The 26,348-nt window shown below is 40.6% G+C and overlaps 1 protein-coding gene and 1 long non-coding RNA gene across 51 annotated transcripts in view; one reads left to right on the top strand and one right to left on the bottom strand.

The window, feature by feature from the left end:
• The window catches only part of TCF4 (transcription factor 4), a 386,580-nt gene that overhangs the window by 73,189 nt on the left and 287,043 nt on the right, over positions 1-26,348 (bottom strand). The window lies entirely within an intron of this gene.
• On the top strand, positions 3,741-12,000 carry LOC149123709 (uncharacterized). The gene is made up of 3 exons (XR_016213987.1): positions 3,741-4,031; positions 4,137-4,226; positions 11,421-12,000. It is a non-coding gene; the product is annotated as an uncharacterized LOC149123709 (long non-coding RNA).

Here is a 26,348-nt window from a genome sequence, read left to right as displayed (position 1 = left end):
AAAACAGAAACAAAATCCAGGTGATTACTTAATATTAAGATAAGAGAATCTGTTTAAAATTCTGTGTTGATAAATTAATTAGAAAATATTTTTATAAGAAGACATTTTTACATAATAAAAGGCTAAGAACCAATTTTGTCTTTTTTATTCCTTGCTGGATTATTATCTAATAAGAATGTAAGAAAAAATACAGAAATGTTAAAAAAATAAAAGAGATATTTCTTGTTTTTTTTTTAATTGCTTACAAAACTAGAAAGCATTAGGCCCTCTGTCTGAAACATCCAGACAGACAGACAGACATAGAAAGATAGAGAAAAACAAGTGGGTGCAATGTGAGTACACAGCACATGCATGCGTTTGCATGTTTGTATGTAGGATAACATTAAAGCTAGAGGCATATAAAACCAAGCAGCAGCAAGGGGATAGGAAACAATTATTTAATGGGTATCCTGTTTCTTTTTTTGGGTGATGAAAATGGTGTGGAACTTGGAAGGTGTGCTCCTGTTCTGAATGTATCAAAATACCACTGCATTGTGTACTTAAAAATGGTTAACTTTATATTACACAAATTCCAACTCAGTTAGAAAACAAAATAACACGTAGTAGCAGGCCCCTAATTTACTTGTCCTTAAGACCCTAGAGAGTACCCATTGCAGGGAGATGGGAGTCCAGGAGTCAGAAGCACATGTGATGGCTGTGTTTTCTAAGCAGTAAGTCCGATCATCAGCCCCTTCAAGGAAAGTTTAGGTAACTAATGGAGCTTTTATCAGGACAGGAGGCTGTCTTCTGCATGAAAGGAAAGCTACTCCCTCCCAAAGTCACTCCCAATGTCTTTGTCAGCAACCCCCTGCTCCTCATTCTACCAAGAAAATAAACCCATGGCTGTCCCTCACTGTCTTAAGGGAGCCAATGAGGTAATGGTCCCTAAAGTGGACTCAAGAGAGGACAGTATCTCTCTAGATTTTGCTCCATCACTAAGGAGCTGACCACACACAGGCAGCTCAGTTAACCTCTCTCTGTCCATGACACTCCCTTGTCTATATCATAATATTTGCCCCTGCAAAATAAGTCAGTAAGAAACACCTTGAACAAGTGTGGGCCTCCAGGTATCCAAGTTGTATGCCATGTCCAGTCGTCCAGCCCCCTTATGATGCTGAACACATTTCTTGATGGTGATGAGTCTCAGTTTTCTTTAACTGAAAACATTCTGATATGAGAGTAACCTACTCAGCTCATTTCTCTGCCAAGTCCAAAGAGCAATGTGCACTATGACCAAATACCTTCTTGGAGAAAAACGACTTGAATAAGTTTCCACTGAATATAGTTCACATTCTCAACTTTCCCAGTACTTAACAAACAATTATTAAACAAGCAAGGGAGGAAACCATAGTGAAAGAGAAGCAATCCTTTCTTTCATTTACAAAGTTCACGTGGGAGATTTCCCAGAGCTGAGGAGGCTTGAGGAAACATACTTCATGTATCTTTCTTTAGAAAAGCCATTCACTGGGCCAGTGCCGAAACTCAGTAGGCTAATCCTCCGCCTGCGGCACTGGCATCCTGGGTTCTAGTCCCAGTTGGGGCGCCAGATTCTGTCCCAGTTGCTCCTCTTCCAGTCCAGCTCTCTGCTGTGGCCCAGGAGTGCAGTGGAGAATGGCCTAAGTGCTTGGGCCCTGCACCTTCATGGGAGACCAGGAGCAATGAAGCACCTGGCTCCTGGCTTCAGATCGGCATAGCGCGCCGGCCATAGCGGCCATTTGCGGGGTGAGCCAATGGAAAAGAAGACCGTTCTCTCTGTCTCTCTTCTCTCTCTCTTACTGTCTAACTCTGACTGTCAAAAAAAAAAAAAAAAAAAAAAGCCATTCACTGAGTCAAGAATGGTTTCCTTAGGGTCCTGTACATGGAGTACGTATCTAGTCTCATACCAAGAAGATTCCCATGAGATAAGAGATGTGCAAGGCTGCCATTGCGGCAGAGCCAGTAAAGCCACCAACCGAGATGACAGCATCCCATAAGAGCACCAGTTTCTGTTCTGGCTGCACCACTTCTAATCCAGTTCCTGACTAATGGCCTGGGAAGGCAGTAGAAGATATCTCAAGTGCTTGGCCCCCTGCTACCCGTGTGAGAGACCTGGAAGAGGCTACTGGCTCTTGGCTTCAGCCTGGCCCAACCCCAGCCATTGTGGCCATTTGGGGAGTGAATCCATGGACGGAAGATCTCTCTATGTGTGTCTGTCTCTCACTCTTTCTGTAACTCTCAAATGAATAAATAAATCTTTTGGAGAGAGGGAGAAATGTGATAGCTATTCTGCTAACAATTCTACAACTATCCAGCACTGGATGTACACAAATTCCCAGAGTCGTCCCTGCAAACTTTACAAAGATTTGACTCACTATTTTTGTGGTGATCTAGACCTGGATTCTGTGTCCAGATTTTGAAAATAAAGGTCACAGGAAACTAAAACAAATCAAGAGTCAGTCTAAGAATTAAGTGCCTCCTCCTCTCAATTCAGAAACTTAGCCAGAAGTCCCAGGCAAGAGAAGACCACACATCCCCTTTGACAGACACTTGCCCCGCTGACTGATGAGGCACCACCTGGAACACAAACGTCAAGCAGCTCCCACCCCTTGAGACCCCTTGCATTTGCCTGTCTCATTCCGCCCATGCACTCATGGCTCTGTGCGAGAGCTATTTCTTCTGGTGGGCTGTACTGCTCATCTGCCCTGTACACGTGTTCTACGGGTGTCGTTGTCTTTTGTTTTATACTTATGATCTGTTTTCTTAAATATATATCACTATCCTCTGTGGGGGGAGGGGGATGTCTCACTCTTCTGTACATCACTCTCCATATCTGGTACATAAGATGCTGGAAGTTTATTTTCTAGAGATAATGACAATGCTGATAATGACTATGACAATAGAAAATCGCCTGTACCTCCCTTCCACACCAACTACTTCAAAAAACTGCTCCAGAGCTCCTAGGAGCTGCAGCCAAATGTCACATTTATCTCTCTGCAGCATCTGACACTCTTGGCTATTCCCTCCTCCTCGCTGAATCTGCTTTCCTTGGCATCTGTGACTCTCAAGTTTTCCGGGCTCTCCTCTCCCTCTGGACTTTTAAATTCAATTACTTTGGGCCATGCCCATTTGAAGGGCTTCTCATTACATTCATGATAACATCTAAACTCCTTAATGGTGCACACAAGGCATGTTTTGATCTAGTTACTGTTTATCTTACCCGTCTCTTCTTTTACTATTACACTCTTGCGCCATGAACTCCAGCCATCCTCAACCACTTTCAGTTCACTGGATATGCCATGCTCTCTCTTGCTTCCAGTTATGACCTCTGCATTTCGCCGGCTTGAATCCCAGGACCCCACCGCCCCAAAGGCCGAATGTGGGATGGTGCCCTTCATAGGTCTACTTTTGGCAGCCTGTACTTCTTGGCCAATGCATTAATGCCTACATTACAACTGTCTGTTGACTTGTCTTGTTCAGTTATAATCTATGAGTTGGCTCATAGTAGGCATTTATTAACTAATCGTTGAGTTAACTCACTATCTGGTCAAGCTTCTTGTCAGTGAAGGACTTAGGAATACATTAAAGTGTGTTTTAAAGCAATCAAAATAACTCCGCACTAAATAGCGAAGACGAAATCTACTGCCTCTTTGTAACTTCATACTGATAATCTCAGACAGTGCTAGTCCGAAGAGCAGACACCGGATTTCATCCAAGTGCATGTCGATGACTTACCGGCAGAGGAAGAAGCCTGAAGCTCTGGCTATTTTTGTTCCCTAAATTCCTTGTATTCTGCTCCTGCACTTAAAGCGAGACGCTGAGGAGCAAGATATCAAGCGGAGAGGATATGAAGGCTCTGAAGACTCTGCCATTGTCCCAGAATTTAGAATCCCTAATGTTAGCTCTCCTGAGTGCAATGTGGGAAGAGAAGGAAAGCTCGCACCGCTCACAAGCTGACAGAGCTCAGGAGTGAAGAGCAGAGGCTCCAAGGTCAGGGCCTGAGCTTGTCACACAAGGTCAGTCATACAAGTCTGTGCTGGGTCTTGGCTTCGATTTAGTAGGCAGCACTAACTTCGGGTCCAGTTTCTTAATAACGATGCTTTTTCTCTGTTATGTGCCAGACACACCAAAGAAGGCCATATCAGGATGACTGTTCCTAAGGTGAAATGATCTGTGCTATTTTTTAAAATAGTCTGACGTGAACCACCCGGGTGAGAAAATGCTAAGATTTGCATTTCCTTGAAATGTGATGCTATTTTTATGCTTCTAATTGAAAAAATTTAAACTGCAAGTAATTAAGTGGGGGGGGGGGCACATGAAGGTGGCTCGTTCTTAGGCACATGGTAAACTGATTTGCAGTGGAGCTGGGAGGCTAATATTAGGAATGGGTAAGCAGGGGGATGCTTTGTGTTTGTTCAACGTCTCATACTATTTTTCAAATGTCATGGGCTCAGCAAAACCCAAAACACATTTTCTCAGCACTTCTCTCTATTTTTCAACCCATATGTATTTCGAGAGACGTTTAATTCATATGTTTCTGATTTATTTACATGCAAGTCATCAGAATGTTGTTTTGTACAAACTATTTGATGTCCAGGAAGCCTGTTGAGCCTATCCTTTGAGGATTTTTTCCTCTCCCCTCAGGACCAGGAAGCCATGATTTGCAAATAGGAAAGAAAGAAAAGAAAAGACAACCAGCACGTCTAATATTTCTTCCTCTAAGGTTCAAATTCTGTTCAAAAGTGAGATTTCATAAAGTCTGAGTACAATCTTAGAGCTGGCAGACTGTGTACTTTCCTGATCCTCAATGACACTGCCCTTCTGGAAGTTAGCAATGTCTTCCTTGTGGACAGGAAAGTGGGTATTTGCCACAAATGGATACCAAGGAGTGATCCTCTGTGGACGTGATGCATCCCCTGCCAAGGCATCCGAGTCTAAGGCTGGGGGTCTGAGATTAAGACAAAGAAGTCCTTGGCACCTGTGCAGGATAGAACTGCACAAAAAAGCAAAAGTCCCCACTCTGAGGAATCCTACAGGCATTCTCTTTTATCAATTTATAGAAAGAATTTTCTAATTCAAGGTGGTCTGCCTGATAGATGTTTACATACTTTAAAAATCCGTAATTTTATAAATATTTCTCCCTTAGTGAATAACTACAAACTAAAACAAACAAACAAAAAAAACACATGGAGGAGCTTTGAACCCTTTAGCATCATTGGTGGCTACACAAATTTTATCATTTTAAAAGGACACATGGAATGGAGTAATATCTAAGAAGACTGAATCAGATTTTAATAGCAATGGCTGGCTATTTTGTTTTTTCTTTTTCTTTTTTGTTCTTTTAAGAAAATGTCTATTTAAAAGGCTGCCTCCTCTGTAAGCTTTTCTAAATTTCAATCTGAAAACTGAATTAATGTCAGGCAAGAAGCCTCTAGCCAGTATCGAACACTATCTCTTGCCTCTGTAGTTCGTCTCTACAAATACAAACCCACATTTCCCACCAGACTCCCGGTCCTGGGAGGCGAGGCCGTTAAGGAATGCTGGTTAATTTCAGCGAGCACTGGAAAGATCTCTACCTATGCCCTCTTTGAAGGTGAGATATCTCTCTCTTCCCTAAAATTCTTTTCCATTTTCCTGTTTCAAAACCTGAATAACGTTAGGGCTGAGAAGATTCAAAGTCTTCTCAAATCAAATATCTCTCCAGCACAGCTGCTGTTAAGTGACCCAATGTGTTCCAAGACAAGCTTACAACCCATACACCACGTGTTTTCTGCAATGAACCACTGATACTACACATTACAGGACTGCAAGATGTTAAAAAAAAAAAAATCACCAAATTGGGCTTCTGAATACATCACTCTTTGAAAGTAACTAATAGTGGCACAAGCCAGAAGAAGAAATGTCAAGTGTTAAGTTATCAAACTGAATTATGACTTTAAGTTAGATATGTTTGTGTGTGAAATATCAAATAATTAAGTAGTTACTCTTAAAACACTGGGCTGCAGCAAATCAGTCGTTAGTTGCTCTGCATTCAAACATATTTCAAAGGACAGCTTTTATTCACTTGTAGAAGAAATATAAAATGGCAAAATTTAATCATTATCGAGATTATTTAAAAAAATGATAATCATTTAGCAGACCAATGTGTACAATGTAAAGAGAAAGAAAAAAACAGTGTTAGACAAATGTCTTATGAAGCAGTTAGTAACCATTGTAAAAATATGGTGGGTTTTTTCCAGGGTCTATCACATAAGACATCTCCCTACAATTTAAGTCACCAATTAAAGGTTTCAGTTTTTACTACCTTTCTCTAAAGATCAGCTCCAATATGGAAATAAATGGGAACAAGTGTGTCAAGTATGATGGTTAGGTTTCAAAAGCCAGCCTTCAGAACTAATAATTCATCTTTTTTTTTTTTTCCAAAACTTTTAGGGGGCGTGTTTTATTTTGTGAGGGAAGGGATCCCACCAAGTTTGCAGGCTTCCAATTTAAAAGCTGGAAGATGTGAATGGCAACATTAACTCACAAGACACCACACTATCTTTTCAAACTACAATGATTCCTGATTGTAATACCTTGAAACACAATAGCCAAAGTGAAAATGTCACCACCTCAGAAAAGAAGTCCCCCTTTTGTAGATCTGATTATGGAACCTGAATTTGAAAGCATCATAGAAAAATGATACTTGGATACAAACAAACAAGTCATGGGTCGCATGAAAGTTGTCTATAATGTTCTCTCCGCTTTGCTTCTGTCCCCCAAAACAGGACCTTCCCTTGGCACGCTCAGATGCCAACCTGGTGGGCCACAGTACTGAGGAGGCTTCCTGGGTAACCCCTACTGTTGCTAACTTAGTGAGAGAGCAGTCACTGTTTGTGGGAGATGGGCCTCCAACAAGTCCCTTCTGCACAGCAATGCTCATGGAGTCAGAGACGTCATCCCTGCGTTTCCATTTTAGTGCTTGCAATGTGTAGGAAGACAGAACCTCAAACAACTCCTCGACACAGTCCTCCTGCCCCTATGCAGCAATGCAGCACCCACTCAAATAAATCCCAAGAGTTCTAGTAAAGGCAACACACACACACACACACACACACACACACACTCTACTCTCTATCACTGCTATTTTTCAGCATCATTTCAATGCTTAACAACCTGAACTAATAGCCATTTAGAAACATGTCCTGAGCTTCTGCAGGCTACACAGCCCCCAACCCCATTTGGTTTTCAGCTTTGGTACACTTCTGGTCATTGTGATGGACGGACCTGCTCTGGGATTTTAACAAAAGAGTGGACAATTTTTTTTTTTTTAATTGAAGGTCCCTGATGTGGGCCACATGTTCCTGGCGGGGATTTGGAAGTCCCGAGGAGGCAGGGGCAGGGAATGTGAAGTGGTAGGGAGCTGGAGAGGGGGAGACAGGGGGAAAGTGGGGAGGGGCTGGATGATGAAAAGACCAGTTCCACAAGCAAAGCACATTAGCAACCCAGAGTGGAAAGGGCCGGAAGGAAAACCCACCCACCTCACCCCTGCGTTCATTCTATCAACCTGCAATTGCTGCAATCAAAACCATATGTCGGTTCTTCCAGATCTTTCTCACAGGACAAACATGCAAAGGGCCTCAGGCCTGGCGTTGCCATCAAATGGTAATTGATACCATATGAGCCACAAAATAGAAACGCACATGCAAACAGCAACCTCTCTGGCTGCACCCCCACCTTCCAGCCCCCTTCTCTGCCCCTTGAGAGGGATGAAATTGCAGGTCTTGCCGGGCTGCTAAGTGCACTGTGCACCATGAAAAACAAGTGTATGCGGCTCCAGTAACCACCTGTAAATCAGAGCGAAAGGAGAGCCCACTAGCCAAGAGCTCGTCCCGGGGAACAGGCAAAGGCAAAAGGTCACTCTGGGTTAATACAAGGTCATCGATCATGGGGGAAAATGAGCGCAGGTGTGAAGCAGATCACAGGCCTGGAGCAGGGAACGACCCCCCTGGTCCCGCAGCACATCCGGCCTGGAGAAAGCTCTTTCCAGCTAAACCACATCTGTCTTCCTCTCTCCCTGCCAGGGAGATAGTGGGAAAGTGGAAACCAGTCCCCAATTATGAGGCAATTAGAAGAAAAGTGACCCCAATCCTTGCTGCCTCCTTTCCTGAGGCTCTTTTTGCATCGCATTGTTCTTATAGAAGTGGGAAAAAAATCATGCAAAGCCGCAGAGCTGGAGGTCCCGACAAATGCTGGGGGCATGTAACACAGTAGGTAAAATCCGTCTCTTATTTCCACCGGCACTGACAGAACTACAAGTAGCATACGGCTCTCGCCTCTGCATGTATATATTTTCTTATTAACTCGATCGGGCAGAAATTTGCAGAGATTTGTTTGGATTTGGAAGTCACAACAGAATGTCAGTTTTACAAACCAAGGCTCATTCTGTGGTGAAATGTGCAGCTCTGGACCAAACCCTTCACCACACACAGCTATTTGTTCCAATTCCTCTAGCAGCCGCTTCTGAACAAACAACTGACTTATTCTAAACACACGCAATGGGTCTAATTTTTCTTCCTTCTGCCTATCCCATTATATGTGATATTTTAGTCTTATAGATCTTATGAAGTTTAAATATTTTCCAGATGGGACGAGGGTAGGGAGCGCAGAACCCTGTAAACACTAGAAGTTGTAAAAGGACCAACTCAATACTTAAAACAGAAGAGCATGGCGCTCCCATTCCTCCCTCTGCAAGTAGTCAGCCAGGCAGCTCCACCGTGGACTGCAGAAAGGGGGACAGACATCAGCTCTTGTTCTCCTCTCCCAAAACCCTCAAGGACAGGCTGATTCATCTTCATTTTAGGACGCATCTATTTATGTTTCTTCACAGTAACCCATTTCCCCCCCAAAAGATGATTGAAACCCCACTGACAACCCAATGCATTCAGCGGTAAGAAAGAAAACCATGGTGGTACCCTAACAACATGTTCAACTGTCCCACACAGGGACAATCCAGAAGGCCTATTCACCCCACCCGTTCACCCTGGCCACAGCAGTGCTCTCCTCCTCCGACCTGAACCAGGTGGCATTTACAAGTACCCTCAGCCTCCCGGCAAGTCAGGCACATTCGTGATGACAGCACTGATCCAAGAGAAAAGGCAGTGGATAAAGGCAGGGAGGAAAGATCGCAGGGCAGCGAATGGAGAGGAAAGTTCTGGTGACTGGCAGGGGACGAGAGAAACAGGCAAAGCAGAGGGCAGCGCAGTGCCGCGCGAGGGCTGTCAAGCCAGGCAGGCTCGGGTTAACCCACTCTGGGGAGACTCTGACCTTACCTCTGCTTTCCCTTCGTGGTCCAGGCAACATAACCCTGTATCTGAGCATCTGCATTGTTTAAATTTCATCCTGTGGTGTTGTTTGCTGATTGGTCAGACATGGCTGACAGCATCAGAAGTGCAATCTGACAGACAAGGAGCAAGCAGGACCACAGCACAGAATTCATCGGGGGAGGGAGAGCAGCAACTGCATGCTGGATCCATGCAACTCAGACCGGCAGATGTGTGCCGCAAGGCCTGGGGCTGGCCTCAGGGTGGGAGGGCCCAGGATGAGGCTGGGGGAGGGCATGGAGACTGGGAGGTGGGACAGGCCCAGCCACCCAAATGACCAAGCGCCAGGCATCCCCCCGGATCCAGCAGCATCTGGTCCACGATTAGAAGCTTGCCTCTTGCCACTCCCAGCTCCTGTCACCTCCTGGGGCTGGGGGAGGCTTTTCTCCCTAACTGCCGTTTGCACAGAGTAGACGTGGTGGTCTTTCCGGTGTGGGATTATGTAGTTGTCCTTTACATATTTATTTTTCAAAATGTCTGGCATTTTTCCTGGAATTCCAATGCTACTAAAGAGAGCCCAGTTGATAAAAGCATCTCGTGCGGACTTGCGCTGTGGAGAGGAAAGGCTCCAATGTACTGCAATTCTTTAACTGTTTGGTAGCAGGAAGGCAAAGAAAGTAAAGGAAAAGACAAAAAAAGTTGAAGGGGTTTGGAAAGGACACGTGGAATTGAGGTAGAAATGGTGAAAAAGGCAGAGAAGAAAGAAGATGGCTTGAAAGTGGGGGCAGAGAGAGATGAACCATCTCTGCTGAGTTTCGGATCTGTCGTTACTCTGACCCAAGTGCCTATTTCTTTGCAGGCCAGCAGGAGCCACCTGAAACTCACTGAAAGCAACGGTGGCTGGCCATGGAATACCCTCTCATTAACCACCTCCAATCCTACTCCCAGGACGGACAGACACACACACACACAAACACACACACACCCTGTGACCCAGCCTGCTGGTCAGTGGGTTCAACTGAGTTTGTCTGCTAAAAATGGACACTTTCCCTCTTGGAAATTTCTATGAAAGGTTTTCGCCTCCAAATAAGTAGTAATTTTAGGTTATCTGTACTCTTGCCTTTATGTCCCTACAACCTAAAATCATGACCGCCACAAGTCCAGGGGAAAACTGGTAGAATTTAAATATTTAAGCAGACTTTCCCAAGTCCTCAGCAGACAGCATTAATCACAAATTTCCTCTTGCCCAATTTTTGCTTTCTCAGCATTATGTTAGCAGCATTTAGGGGAAGATCTTGTGAACTCAAGAATTACAGAAGAAGAAAAGATATAAGGTGACGTGAGGATAACCGAGCAATAAATAAGCGATGGATAAAAGGGGCAGGAAGCAGAGGATAAATTAAGGCCCTGAGAGACCGGGTTATTAAAACTAACCAGTCAAATGGACAGAAAGAAAAGGACTAAGGTGCTCTGTCTGAGGGGAAGGTTAACACAACATGAAAATCAAGATTTAATAAAAACTAATCCTTAAAAAACCTCATCACTGATCTAACATCAATTTAGAACAGTGAAATGACAGAACAGGATGAAATAAAAACCATCTGGTTTAAAATAAAACAAAAACAAAAACTTCACCATCATGTCCACCTCACTGCCCCTCTTCACTGTGTAAACACTAAAACCACTGAAAATCCACAGAGGCCAGGAAAATGAATCAACGTAAGGAGACTGTGTGGGAAAGGAGAGCAGCAGAGCAGGGAGAGAGACAGGTATGAGGAAAGCTGTGGGCAGGTGAGGCCCGGGAAGGCACAGGGCTCCGAGGGCTATGTCTCTCAGTGAAGATGACGTGCAGCTGAGATCAGGAACAACTGAATAACAGAGCGTGAGTAAGAATGCAGGGGTGCACGTCATGCGACAGGGATCAAAGGGGAGCCAGGAAAATCAGAATGCACTTTGAAAGAAACATAAAGAAGGTGCCTTGGGATTTATAGACTTATAAATACAATTTTGCTAACGGTATGCTGTTTTAAAAGGCATTACACGCTGAGGAGACTCTATGAAAACAATTTCACGCATTTTTTGAAGCCACTTTTTAACTTCTAGGTTTGTTTACAATTGCAAGAGACAACAATGAAGATATCACACAAGAGCCTGAATTTCCACACACATTCCTTGGTAGGAATGAACCTAAGAAGTACAAAGACTATTTCTGAGGCACTTTTCAGGATCCATGACATTCAAGGTGTAACTGTTCTTACAAAAATTCTCATTGAGCACTTTGCCGCTGACCAAAGAAACTCTTGTTCAAAATGCTGAAACTACCCAGGAATCCATGAGCTAGATGCCCTCTGAGAAGACAATGTTTCCAGTGTGGGTCCTAGGAGCCTGTACGGCTTCCAAGCCCCGGCCCTGGCTTAACTCAGGAGAGTATCAAGTTGGTTCCAGTGATAAAGCAGTAATTGCATATTTGGTGGAAAAGTCTACAGCTCCATCAAGCAGCAAAGGAAGCAGAGTGACAGCAGTTTCAGGTGCTGGGACACAATAAAAACAATGAAGAAAGAAAATGTTTGCTTTTTCTGTCAACTGAGATGTCAGTACCCATTAATAAATCTATCTGCTAAATCTACTCTTATTCATGTGGGACATCACCAATTTAAAGTAAAATAAATTATCTTTAATTAAATGGAATTGTCGTCTTCCTCTCGCTATCATCCCCAATTATTACATCCTAATCAGCCCTTTCGGGAGAAGGCAAGAGAGAGTGCTGAAAGGCACATTGACTATAAACAGTTTCTGTCTCTGGCAAGGGATGAAATTTTTAATTTTAATTATTGTGTTTAACTATAATTTTTGGAAATAACTAATGAAAACTACAAAAATTTTGTCACTTAACAGGGAGAAAATGAAACATGGGTGCTACCAAAATTCCCTTTCAGGCTTTCTCAGAAAATTTCAGAAGTCAGAAGCCACCATTACAAACTATGCTAATTAACTCTTTAATGGAATCTAATACTTTTTTTTTTTCCAGTATAAAAGTGCTTGTTTTGATTTATATTTTAAAATACATAGCACTAACTGAATGCCAGCTATGGTATTTTTAGGTCACCAAGCTTTCAAATACTGAGATTACAGAATGGTATCAATTGATGTTTAGGCAAGAACAGAGTATAAGCTTTAGCTACTGAGACTGGCAACTGGATAAAAGGAGGAGGCTAATCCACTCACAGCCACCCAGTGACTTCCTCTGCCTCACTTCTCAGCTCCCCTGCTCCATTTTTTCTTTCTTCCTTTTACTGCGGGGGGTTGGGGGGCAAATGTACCCACCTTCCAGAAAAAGCAATGTGTATTTTAACCAACTGATATGAATGCAAGATATGGCAAGATACCAGTTACCATACTGATAAGGCCCTCCAAAACAAACTATGACACAGACACAAAATTAAGCAGTGTCTCGCATCTACCCCAAGAATGAATTTATGGCACTCGGGTGCATCTCTCTAATGGTGCCCCTCTCTCTCCAATACCCAGGTGTGTTTGTGTCTGTTTCGCATTTTATGATAACTGCGGACCTGAGGAGGGAGAATGCAGGGGTTTGGAAGCCTTTGCGGTAATAACAAAATCAACCACAGAAATTGGGGCATTAATTATTAATTATTTATTCTAGACAGAAGACAAATTTATCTTCTGTCTAGAAAAATAGGTAGGGGTATTGACTGTTTTCAACTACTTAGTGTTCCTTTCAAAAATGTATTTTTTTCAGGGTGTAGTACTGTTTTCATTTAGCTTGCCTTTGAATTGCCGCCTACAGAAGTAAAAAAAGAAACCACAGCTATACAAGCCTGCTGACTTTCTTATAAAAGAACCAGTTTTAAACTTGTTTATACTACTGATTCCAAATGAATTCAAGATGGTGGCTAGTTAAAGAAAGAGAACCCATGCCAGAGAGTTTGATCAAAGAACTTCAATTCAGCAATGTTCAGTTTTAATTGACCACTAATTAAGCTACATTAGTCCAAGAAAGGTCTGTATCACTTTGAGTAATAAAGAAAAGAATTAATTTAACCCTGTGTCAGTCAGCTTTAGTAAATGCATCTGAAAGCAACTTCTCAAACGACAGGCATGAAAGAGGTGCCTAGTGGTAAATGCCAAAAGTGGTCTACAGAATTCAGAGGCGACCAGGGACTCCGTTTTCAAGTGCATTTGTTACTTCACTAGTGATGTCACCTTGCAGGTATAATTATCTTCATTACAGATACAAAGATGTCAGCTTTACTCCCTGGGTTGCAAAGGGTTGCTTTAAAATTGGATTCAAAACATGGCATCACACCAGCCAGTTTTAACTTTCCTGTATTCTAGACAAAAATAGAGTGGATTTGCAAAATCATGAGAATTTTCAAAGGCTTGGAACTCTCCTTCTGGGAAAAGTGAGTTGGGGGAGGGGGGAGGGACAGAGAGAACGACTGCAATAACACCACCAAAAAAGCTCATTATAATTAGGAACCACAAGCTATGACAACCATGACAGCAGCATTAGAAGGCCACACGCTAAAATCATTCATTTCTGAAAATCCAGTTGCAAAACTTTAATTTTCCCACATACTATCAAAAAAATTTTTTTTAACCCACAATTCTGATTAAAAAAAAATTTCAAGAGGGAAAAAACAAATCACAGAACAGAAAAAAATATTCCTATCATTAAAACGTAGGAAACAAGAACGACACACCTCTTTTGAAAGTTGTTTTTCTGACCGTTAAAGTCCTTCACATCAACTCAGGGGTGAATGCCTTATGGTTTTACGGCAAACACCAAAAAAACTAAAATATCTTTAAATTAGGAAAATATACCAAAAGGACCGTGGTATGCTGGCTTCCATTTTACATTAGCATCTCCCACCCTCCATGCCTGCACGAATTACAGCACTGAATGCTGCTTGTGCCTCAACACATTATATTTTGCATTAACCGTTTTTTGGCAACAATCTACCGTATTTTCTACAATAGTATTTAATGAATAACTATTTTTTATCATTCTGCCAGTACTCATTAAAATGCACTTGTTTGTGAAATGCAATAGCTAGCTATATGAAACCAAAATATTAATGCAAATTGGCATTTCTAAGTTTAAAATGGTATTTGCATAACAGGAACTAAACATGGCACAAGCTGGAAAAGTACACAGAACACAAATGCCTCTTCACACCATAATTATTGCTGAGAGAAATGATGGCCGTGTACAACATTAGCAGCCCAAGGAGAAAGCATCTGCCAGGACGTGCCACGGTAGGCTCCCGGTGCTCCCCAAGGTCTGGTCGGCACCAACAAGAGCGGGATGGCAAAAGCTCGACACTTGCTCAAAGCAGCACAGAGACAAAGCACAAACTCATTCCCCATGCCTACCGATAACCCAGGACTAGGCCATCCGCTACCACCTACAGTTGTCACTGAAAAAATAAATACAATTCTGAGTGAGTGAAAAGTGGTTTGCAGCATTGCCCATCTTTACCAGACACACTTACCAACTCAGTGCTACTGGGAATGACAAGGGTGTATGCAGGGATGCACTTATTTAAGTAGATTAGCAATAAGGCTCCACAAGTTCCTTCCGATAGGAACTTTGAGAAACATGTCACTTAAAAATGTTTCTATACTTGCTGGCTCATTCAACACATATCATCTGAACACCCCTACATGCACAATGGTGTGCAAATCTTTAAGGGGAAGATAAAAGGTAGAAGATTGTTCTCAAAATGCTTTAAAGCTTATTGGGAAGATGTGTTAGAATTCCAGAACAAGGCGAAGTATAGCTGGGGACTTTAAGTAAATGTTAGTAAGACATTTTCATTGATGATGAAATATTTGGATTATTTGCATAAATGCATTTTTTAAATAAATAATCTCGGGGCTGGTGTTGGGGCTCACTTGGCTAATCCTCTACCTGTGGTGCCAACATCCCATATGGGCGCCGGGTTCTAGTCCTGGTTGCTCCTCTTCCAGTCCAGCTCTCTGCTGTGGCCCGGGAGGGCAGTGGAGGATGGCCCAAGTGCTTGGGCCCTGCACCCGCATGGGAGACCAGGAAGAACCACCTGGCTCCTGGTTTCGGATCGCCGCAGCTCCGGCCATGGTCGCCATTTGGGGGGTGAACCAAGAGAAGGAAGACCTTTCTCTCTCTCTCTCTCTCTCTCTCTCTCTTTCTCACTGTCTAACTCTGTCAAATAAATAATAAAAAAATAAAATAAATACCTCTTGTTACTGGGACAGCTGGAGCAGACACAGGAGCTCTAAATTCTGCAGAGGCCAGCTCTCTGAGAGCACCCAAGGGTCTTGCCTAAGTGTGGCATAGATGTAGGCACGCATGGTGGCTGCATGAATGTGTCTTGGTTGTCTGTCGTATGCTGACAGGTGTACGGAGAGGCACTGGGATGCAGTCCCTTCTCCTGGAGGAGCTCCCTGGCTGATGCACAGGAGGGATATCCAGGGTCCCCAGACAGACTAAGAGCTGGAAAGTTTGTCTAAATCAAGCTCTCAGCTGAAGGTAAAAGGACACAAACACAATTGAGGTAAGCATTTACTAAAATGCTACAACGTAGCATGGAAATCTTGAGTCTTACCTCAGATGTTTGCTGACTATAAAGCTAAGAAAAATGCAAAAAAGATCACATCAGAAGTATACAGAACAAGTGACCCAAGGTCTGTCATGATCTGGAAGAACTGGAGTGAGTACCTTAATCCATACTGCTTCCAGCCCCTATGCCAGCACCTCTCAGGAGACCTTTCTGCAAATGTTCTGCATCTATGCTGTCCAGGCGCCCATCATGTGACTACACAGCAAATTACTCTTCTAAACTGTTCAGTGGATCATACTGGGACCCAAAGGATGTAAGAAATACTGGGATGCTACATAGACAGTAGATAGATAGCCAAGGACTGATCAAAAATGCAAACAGGGTTGATATTCCTTCAAAGGGCTTTTACTTAAATTTGCAATTTTTAAAAATGACCACGTTCCAGAACAAAACACTCAAATTACAGAAATTATCATGAGAAACGGCACTCTTTATTGTCTGCCTGTCACACACACAAAAATGTCTAAGTTTCCCTTTCAGTTGCTCATTTTTAATGCAGAAAACTCTGTACAATAATAAAATGGGAAAAACAGGCCGAAAGAAATGCCAGAATAGGGCAAACTTCTAAGATGGCTACAGAAGTGATGCCCGAAGTAAACATCAGAGCCTCAGTGTGGTTTTACTACAACTGTGCTGCACCGTGCTGGACAGGGAAACTCAGCGCAGTCTCAGGATGCCTGTGGCATGGAGTTGAAATTCCACGAGCTAGTGGGCTAGGCAACCAGTGACAGCATATCTGTACACCAAAGATATCCTGCAAATCCGAGCTGCCACTCCTGTGCCCGGCCGCCACCTCCACTCTGATCAAACCTGGGAGAACCTTGTTTAGCCTGGGGAGGAAGCTGAAGTGTGGCACAAGTTACCGTCAACCTTGGCAACTCTCTCCAAAACTTGGCATCTATGGAGTGAGGTGTGCTTCTGGGTTCTAGGAGTTGGCAGGTGTAAGAATCTACTACCAGATCCTGCCACCTTCCTCCACAGGGTGCTAGGGAAGTCAATCAAGGTTTCAAAATCACTTCCAAATCACAGCCAAGGGTAATCCAACAACGATGGGAAGCACAGCAGTAGCAGGAAGAGAAATCCCCAGTTGTGAACATGGAAATCTGAAGAGAGAGTCTCTAATACTGATTTCAATTTTTAATATTTTCCTCCAGTAGACCATATTTAGTGATCATGCAATGTCCTTTATGCCAAAAATACTTAAAGCTAATTATTCATTACTTTTTTCTTGCTAATGATTTTTTCATGTTTTATGTCCTATAGAAAAAAATAACTTCTTTCAAGATGATTCAGATAAACTAATAGATATACTGATAGTTCAAAGTATTTTAAAAGGTAAGATGTAAATATATATTTAGGTTATGGAGAAACGTACATTATTGATATAACATATTCTAACAGCTGCTTTGAAGTCATTCCAGTTGGTTTACAAATAATGTACTATATTTGTAACACTACAAAGTCTCACATTTTCATGGTAGATGGTAGAAATAGTTGGATAATTCGGTAGTATACTGTGTAGGGGGGAGAGAGAGAGAAAGAAGAGGAAGTAAAGGTTGGGGGTCAGGAAGGACAAAAACCGTTATAAACCAAAAGACAAGAATATTAAAAGAAAACTGACAGTATCCATAAGTGGCTCACAACCCACTAGGAATGATTTATTAAGGCCGAATATATCACTTCTAGGTCAAGGCTGTCCTGTGCAGTGTAGGGTGTACAGCAGCATCTCTGGCCTCTAGAACCACATTTCAGTAGCAAACTCCTGCTGGGCTCCAAGGTTGTGTCAATCAAAGCCATTTCCAGTTATTGTCACATTTCCCCTGGAGGGCATCCCTGTTCTAAAGAGACATCTTTGTAACCTGAGTCTGTCAGCACTTTGATTTTAAGTCTTTATATATAAACAATGGGCATCTCCAAGAGTATCCTCCTTCAGCTGAACAAGTAAATAGCCATTTGCACCCCAGATCACCTGGTATGTGAAATTTTGACCTTGTGATGTAATGGTGCTCAACATTCCTAGCTCAGAATTTTGAAATAGGTAGGTAATTTCAAAAGTTCATTTTAGAACAATTCCATAGCCATTTTCATTATGTGATCGAAAATGTCTATTATTTTTAGCTAACTCATTCTGAACTATGTGCAATCATCACAATAACACACTGTAAATAAATTTTTGATGCATAAGCAAGTTTGAGTAATAAATAATCAGCATTATCTATTACCGTCTAGTTATGTAATCCATCCATCTATCCACCCAATCATCCATACTTCCTCTGATCCAGCCATACATTTATCATCATAAAACCTGTCATGCTTTCCATTCTGATTGAGTTACACAGGTAAGAAGTGTAGGACCAGCAAAAGAGTTTAATCTACACAGCTCCCTATTGGCAATGCATCTGTGCAGACACTATCATCTATAAATAATTCCACATCAGGCCAGTTGTGCACTTTACATACTGCATCATCTACTTCAAACTACGAAAAATCTTTCAATATCTAAATGTGCCTACATTTTGTGACATTGTTTGTATTGTTAGATACATAGTCTCCCGTCAGATTCAAAGTTCCAATATTGACTATCCTGAGATCAACTTGAGAGTTCACAACAGGTTAAAAGAACATGCGAGGAGAACATTAAAAAGGTATTAAAGATTCCAAAAACAAGTGCTAGCCTAAACCTACTTAGACATAATTTATTTCTCCTTTTTCATCTTTTTTTTCCTTTTTTTTCATCATCTAAAACTGATGGAGAACAGCCATAAAATGAAAACTTCCTCCATAAGGAACAAGTTAGTGTGGTTCTGCATTTCTCAATGTCATATCTGAAAGGTAAAACAGCTTCCATAGTTTAGAGGTCAGGATCTCATAATGACTCATATAAGCTGTCTTTCTTAGGGTTAAGTAAGTAAACTGAATCCTAAAAGGTTTTATTAGCAAAGGTGACATGGTGAAATGGGCCAAGAGGTTCTACTACCACCTTTACCTTTGAAAGGTAAACACATTTAATAGCCATACATCTATTTCTAGCAGTTTTAGCTCATTCCCTGGAAGCATCAAAGAGGCCTGCTGCACTCTGCAACCTCTGGGAAGAAGGATTACCGGATTCACATCAACATATCTAATTTTACAGTTACCTTATTTAAGTTTTTAATACAGCACAGGTCTTTTTCTCAGGTGTTAATAGAAAAATCAATTCTAAGTCACAACAGCTGTGATCATTTTAAATATCACAGCTGTCATGAGTTGAAAATAACCAATTTGAGCACACAAGTTTCTGCTGCACATGTAACAAAAATGAAAATATGATGGAATTTTATCTTTTAGTCCCTCTGAAGCTGAATGTCTAATACAATGGTGAAGTAATAACTTATTTGCTTTAAAATAAAGTCAAGCTCCCATTTCTTTGCTGACCTAGCCAACAGATGGCTTAAAAGAATGGAGAGGAACATCATTTTTAACATATAGTCCTATGGTAACTGTGAAACATGTTTAATTACAGAAATAGTATTAACTCTGGAAGGACTGAGTTAAATAGTTGATATCAAAATTGAGAGTTCATTTATGTAAACATTTTGCTGTGAAGCCAGGGGGGAGATTAAGTGGGATCCATGCTACACATTAAATGTGATTAAAGCCTGGGAATTTAAATTATTACACAAGACTAAGTCTAAACTCATGGATAGTGTTAACTAGTATCTTCAGAAAATAATGGCATTTTATCCACTTTGTTGCAGACTCAAACTATTTTACAGGATGAAATAAAAACACATGCTTGCCTCTCAATCCAAATCTAGCACCATTATATTCTGAAGAACAAAATGACATTCTTAGGGAACCTTAAAAATAAGAGAGGCAGGAACAGAATAATATTTATTTGGTTACAGAAAGTTTAGGTTAGTATGTGTGAAATGAGTGGTGTACAATGATCACCCAAGAAATTCAAGGATTATGCTTAAAAAACAAGTATTGCCACCTAAGCTATGGGGAAGAATAAGGCTCAAATGTTTGAAAAACGATATTGCATGATTAAGACAAGGAGGAAATAAACTAAAGGCAAGGCACAATATTAAATCCCATTGCATTACCCATGTGACGCAACTTACATTATCTTTTGGAAATTTATTCTGAAAGTCTCCTAACCCCCTGGCCAATCTAAAACTAGAAAATAAAAATGCAAAGTATCTTTATTCCACATCTTTGACACTTCCCTCTTCCTCCCTTCTTCTCCCTTATAGATTCTCAGGGTGGAGACAAAAAGTTGGTGATATTTGTAGCTAACAACTGCCAGTAAGTAAAAAAGCTGCTCCCCATTCTGCTTAGGGAGGTTCAGTGCAGCAGATCCAGGGGAGCCCCACCATCCCCTAGTATTTGCATATTAATTTCAAAGCTACATGAAAAACATTGTAGTCTTTTAATCACATCAACACACAAAAAGGCACTACAAAGTGAAACTGCACTTGTTAAACATCTATCCCAACCCCCACAACACACAAAGGAAGCCTAAGAAAACAGCATCCCCTGCTCCTGGAATGCTGAGCCTCCACTTCTGAATTGTAATAACAGGTGCAGAAATAATAATGTGCTGGCCAATCAACTTTTTTCCTCTGATTTGTCAGTTTAGCTTAATAATGCCATTAGGAATGTAAACATTTCTGCAATTTATATTTAAAAGTCAATAAAATAATGGGGTACAGAATTTATCCTTTTTAATTTTTTAAGTAATACATTTGATTATTTTAATCACGTCAGTACTTAACTGGATGGGGTTTAAATATGCATGTAACATCAATTTAATTTGTTTTATTCGTTAGAAAAGCTATTGGGTAATACAGCATTATTCTCCTTAAAAAAAAAAAAAAAAAAAAAAAAAGAAAGGGAGCAAGCACTCTCTCTAGGGGAAAGGGAGTGTAGAACCTTCTACTTCTTGGAGATGGGATTCCAGTGCCTTCCAAATGTCTTTCATTATGTACATTTTAAAATGGTAACAAGGAGGTGAGAATCCAAAGCACACTCACTAGATGGCTGACCATAAAAACAAGGAGTGTTTCCATACTGTGGATAAACTTTATAGGGCTACAGTAATAGGACTGTGGTTGGTAAACGCATCAACTACTTTTAAAATGGTGTGAGAGCTTTCCCCAACATAGCAATTCCCACTTGAACAGGATCATTATTGGTGTAGTCATTCAGTACTCTATAATTCTCACCCTTAGGTTTGTGGAGGTGAAAAAGCCAAGTCCAATGTTAGCCTCCACTGTTAACATCCCCTATTCATTTTCAGGTCAGCTACAATGGAAGCAGCTGGAATTCAACTCTCCCCACTCTGTCCCACCAATTACCTCAATGTGCCCTCTCTCAAGATGAGTGTAATTTGGTCTCTCGAAGAGCTCAGTGCTGGGTCGCTGGGGGATGCCAGCCAAATCCCACATTTTTTTCCGTGGAGCCTGAAATTAGACCATCCCCACTGCTCCCTCCTCGACCCCTGAGGTGCTTCACCCCACCTAGCATCCCAACAAGGGGGAGCGCCGAAGGCCAGAGCTGAACACAGCCTACATTCCCAGACGGAATTTTACTGGGATAGTGCCCCTTTTGAGTCAATTCTGAATGAAACGCCTTGGTGAGTATGTGCAGATTTCTTTAAGAAATCAGGAAGAAGAATTTGATGAAAACTAGGCTCAGAATCAAAGCAAATGTGGAATTTAAAGACGAAAATATCCGAAATGGGAACTTATACATTTTACGCAGACTATAGTAATGTGACATAAATACATCTGTGAACAAAAAAGTGGTGATGTGGAAACTAAGTCACGAGTCCTTAGCACTGCAAAAGGGAACGTCTCCCAAAGTTCAGAAGGAGGCATTGATAATTCCCAAACCGCCTTCAAGCTCCAAACCCAGAAATCCCACCTTCAAAACTGTTCAGACGAGTACACCTGCAGTGTTTAATGAAATGCAATCATATGTATACAATATACCTAAAACGATGTGATCTTGTACTAAGTAGCTTACTACAGGTTTAATACGTTAAAGGCCTGCATGAGGGAGATCTTCTGAAAATCCCATCGATGTTTATGGCAGATCACTTCACACTACAAAATACAACTATTTATAGAAATATTCCCATCAGTTTTGTCAGTGTTCATCTGTTTTCCCTGATATACAGACACTGGCTTTTTAAAATAGAACTATGATGATTTCCTGAATAGATTAAGTATTTTATGAATACAAAGAGTTCCATTATTTTTTAGTAGACAATAATGTGTATAGCCCATATAACCTTACCTAGTGTCACCTCACAGTTAAGTCTGAAGTATTAAGTGCTAAGAAACAGATAAAAACCCAAATACAAGGGTCCAAGAAGTTTGTGGAAAATAGAATTAGAAGGTAAGTTTCTTTTGGTGCAATTTTTTTAAAATCCAGGCACATTCATATAAAAAAAACTCAAAAAGACGTAAATCTTAAATTATCTTTAAATTATACTGGCTGCTGAAGAGAGAGCTTTCCTGGGATTCTGATAATAATGAAGGGAACAGAAAGCTCAGTAATCTTTTTGCGTGTGTGTTCTGGAACTGTCCCAGGTATGAGACATGCATTTAGGTTTGTTATGTGGAACAAATACATGTTTCCACTGCATTTTCTTCTTAAGGCAAAAGTAAATCTGTATTCAAACAACTTGTACAATAGCCACAACCATATCCAAAATCTATATATTTTCACTAGGTCAGAAATCAGGTTTTTTGTTTTGTTTTGTTTTGTTTTGGCAGCAGTGAGGGGAAGAGATTTCTTAATGGCAGGCTGCTGCCCATGTGTACTGGCCTCCATGATTATTAAAAAAAAAAAAAAAAAAAAAAAGATAATGGAACATATTTCTGTTCTTAGCGGCAAAGCAGTGATAGAAGTTTCAAGTAGGTTTGAATAAACACATACACACCATTCATTATAAGGAAATATGACAATGCCTACATATAAACTATGATGAAGCCATTTAAAAAGAAGTTATAAGGAAGAAATCACTCTCAAGCTTCCATGGTGGAACTGCAATTTTAGCCAAAAAAAAAAAAAAAAAAAAAAAAAAAAAAAAAAAAGGCAAGAAAACAACAAAACCAAACAACAATAAAAAAGCCAGTAGGGAGTGTAATGCAAACCACATTTGTGATGGAACAGGAAACAAACGATTCTTCCACACAATATCCTGCAGATCAGTTGGAAAGGTATTTAAGGACTGCCCCAGCCTGAAGACCCTCCCTCCTGACCACTGCTCTCCCCAGCCTTCCTTCTCCTGTACTAGTGTCCTTCCTCCCTAATGCTCCTTGAACAATGCCAACCCCTAGCACCACCACGATGGTTATCGATTATCAACCCCAGATTCTCAGTGGGTTCAGCCTTGCTTGAAACTAAAGATTAAATAAAATTAACCAAATATGGAACTGATCTATAATTTCTTCCAAAAAAAAAAAAAAAAAAACCTTTGCTGCACAAAAAATTGTTCAAACTGACATCTGTGAATCTCACACAAGGATTTTGGAAATTTAATCAGAGGCAGGAGAGCAAGATGTAGCCATAATATGAAGATTAAGCGTCTGGTGATTTTTCACCAGCTCTAACGTAAAGAACAAAATCAACATAATTTTGTTTCTAGAAATCCAGCACAGAAGCAAAAAATCACATTTTTTTTTGTTATTTGAAAATAAGTAAATTAAACTGTTTTATATGTCAATACCAAAAAGTAAACTCACAAAAAGGAAGTTTGTCCTACATACTTTTTCTTGGATTCGCTTTATTTTGTCAAATCAGTGGGGAGTTGAAATAATCATTAGTCTGTGACCTAAACAGATTTTTGTTCTGTACTAACAACTAGCCAGTAATCTTTAATAGCCATGCACTTAAACTGGCTACTTTCATTTATAATCCAGGGTCTGAAAATACTAAGTATATGAAACATATTTTTAAAAGGCCAGCTGTAATTTGCATGGTTGATACACTATTGAAAACTTTAAAACCTAGCAGCTACCTATATGTGGTTGCCCCCAACCAACCGTGAGGTTTGCAAAAAAAAAAAAAAAAAAAAAAAAAAAGGCGGGTGGGGGTGGGTGAGGAGGTCCTAAAAGGTCCTAAAAATGTTGTTATTGGTGCATTTAAATACTAATCTTTTTACATTAGCACTTCTTGTGGTAAATGAAGCAAAGCTAAACACTTCATTGTTCAATTTCAAGCTATAAAAGATTCAGGTTGCTGAGACTTACTTATCTATAGAACAACTTTCTTGCATGAATGTATTCCCAGCTGAGGAGACTTTGCTATTTCAACATACCTATTTTTTTCCACCTTCAACAGGAATCACACAATCATTTTATTTTTCTATCTTCAATAACAAATAATTGATATCCTTTTCATCTCTGAACTTAGTGAATTGAAAAGCGGTATAATATGACCAACAGTCAGAATATAAACACGGAAAGCTCATTATCATTTACTTTCTGAGATTTGATGACTTGACAAATAACTATTTCAAAACAACTAGTTTGAAACATGGTTTGAAGCTTGTTAGTATAAAGCAAAAAGAGCAATTACAATAATTATAGGTTTCTCTATACGGTTTAACACATGCACATGCTGGTGAGAGCTGATGATGTGATCTTAAATTACCATTAGGAGGAAATTTCGCCACTTTTGTTTTCAATTTCATTTGCCATAATTTTATCTTTGTGCTGCTATATTTTTAGGTTTGTGGAATTTGACCAAATAATTACTTATTAAAATTCTTGTTCAACGAACATGTAAGCAGATATAAAAATCAAAATTTAGGGTTAGAGCTACCCTCACTGTTGATCAGGGAATGCCAGACACTTCTTGGTGCCTGCAAGAGGACAGACTCAGCCGCACAATTTGATACTAGCTTGTGTTCACGACACTTAAAAAAACTGTACGGATTTTTGCTGCCAAAAAACCCTCTCTCTCCGATAGTTAAGAAGGGATGCTTTCAAATTTTTATTTAGCAGATATTGGAATTCATCTGTATTAAACCTCTAATGCATGGAGAAACAGAAATCACAATCGTTATTTGGTCAAGTTCATTAAGCTCTCACCTGAGGAGTGCTGATTTTTTAAGGCATATTTTAGTTTATATTCAAGATTCCTCCCTTGACAACTCCCTTGTTGTGATATTTTTGTTAAGTTTTGTTTCAAGGGGTCCCTACTTCAAGACAGGTACAGTCCTCCAAATTGTTTTGGGATATGGTCATGGACACATACCATTGCTTAAGGTAATAGAAAATTCACGCTTTCTTTTGATTGCCTTAAAGTATTATTGATTACAATATTTCTCTTGCTAGGAAGTTAGAGGAAAACTGATTTTACAAACACTGTATCTTCAAGTTCAAAGAGAAGAAATCTTAATTGTTGTAATGCTTAATTGTATTCTTCCCACAACCTAAAATCACAGTGTTTAGGAATGATTTTCCATTTTTCTTCTTTTGTTTATTCACTGGGAAAACCTGCTTCCTCTGGCCTCTCTCAGTTCAGAGAGTTCAGACTGAATTTAAACAAGTAATTGACTTGTCACTGGGAAAGAAGAAGGAATTCAGGGCTGTGTTGTCTTCAGAGGAAAATTTGTGCAACAAATAGCTGGCCACACTTAACAATTCACGTTAAAACGCAAAGTGGTCATCCACGGTCACGCACAAAATCGCCCAGAAGGTCAAACCCCAAACAACCAACAAAACTCAAGAAACGTGAAGTCTTCTTCGATAGGCATTTTGAACAATTAACGCATGGCATACACAATCTCCACAAGACGCCTGGCACCAAATCAAACGCCGCTGAACGCAGAATTACAGCCAGTATAATACACACTGTAGAATAAACAAAAAAATCTGCTTCCCCAGCGTATGCACGAAGACATTTTTGAAAATGGTATAGAATTGGCCCCTTACATGGAACACCCATAACTGGACCTCACTGTGTGCTTCACAAAGCTCAAATGAAGAACTGGTAGCCATCCATGCTTTCAAAAGCTTTCTGTTGGTGTTCCAAGTGGCTATTTTTTTCTACCTATGATGTATATACAATTTGTCTCTTTCTAGCGTTTGAATCAATAGAGATATACATCACCAGATTTGTTTTTAATAAACGCCTTAAAACAGTTCCTATAAATACATTTCCTGTGACAGAGCGATCTTGATTTTATGAGTACCATCCTCTTAAAAAAAAATCTAACAACCAAAATATTTGGCAACTGAGAGGGCATATTAGTGATATGATGTCATATTCAGCGTTTTCTTATGGTGGAGGCAACTGGCAAGCTGTGGGAATGGAACACATATTTTTAAAAATTCCTTTTGGCTAAAAGGGAGTTAAAATGTCCAAGCCTTAAACTAAAAGTGGCAGTTCAGACATTAAAGGAGCA

The sequence above is a fragment of the Oryctolagus cuniculus genome, chromosome 10 (genome assembly GCF_051225735.1).
Source record: "Oryctolagus cuniculus isolate XC-2025 breed Fujian yellow rabbit chromosome 10, ASM5122573v1, whole genome shotgun sequence".
NCBI lineage: Eukaryota > Metazoa > Chordata > Mammalia > Lagomorpha > Leporidae > Oryctolagus > Oryctolagus cuniculus.
The sequence above is the reverse complement of the archived record's forward strand: the minus strand, read 5'-3'. Positions and strand labels throughout refer to the sequence as shown.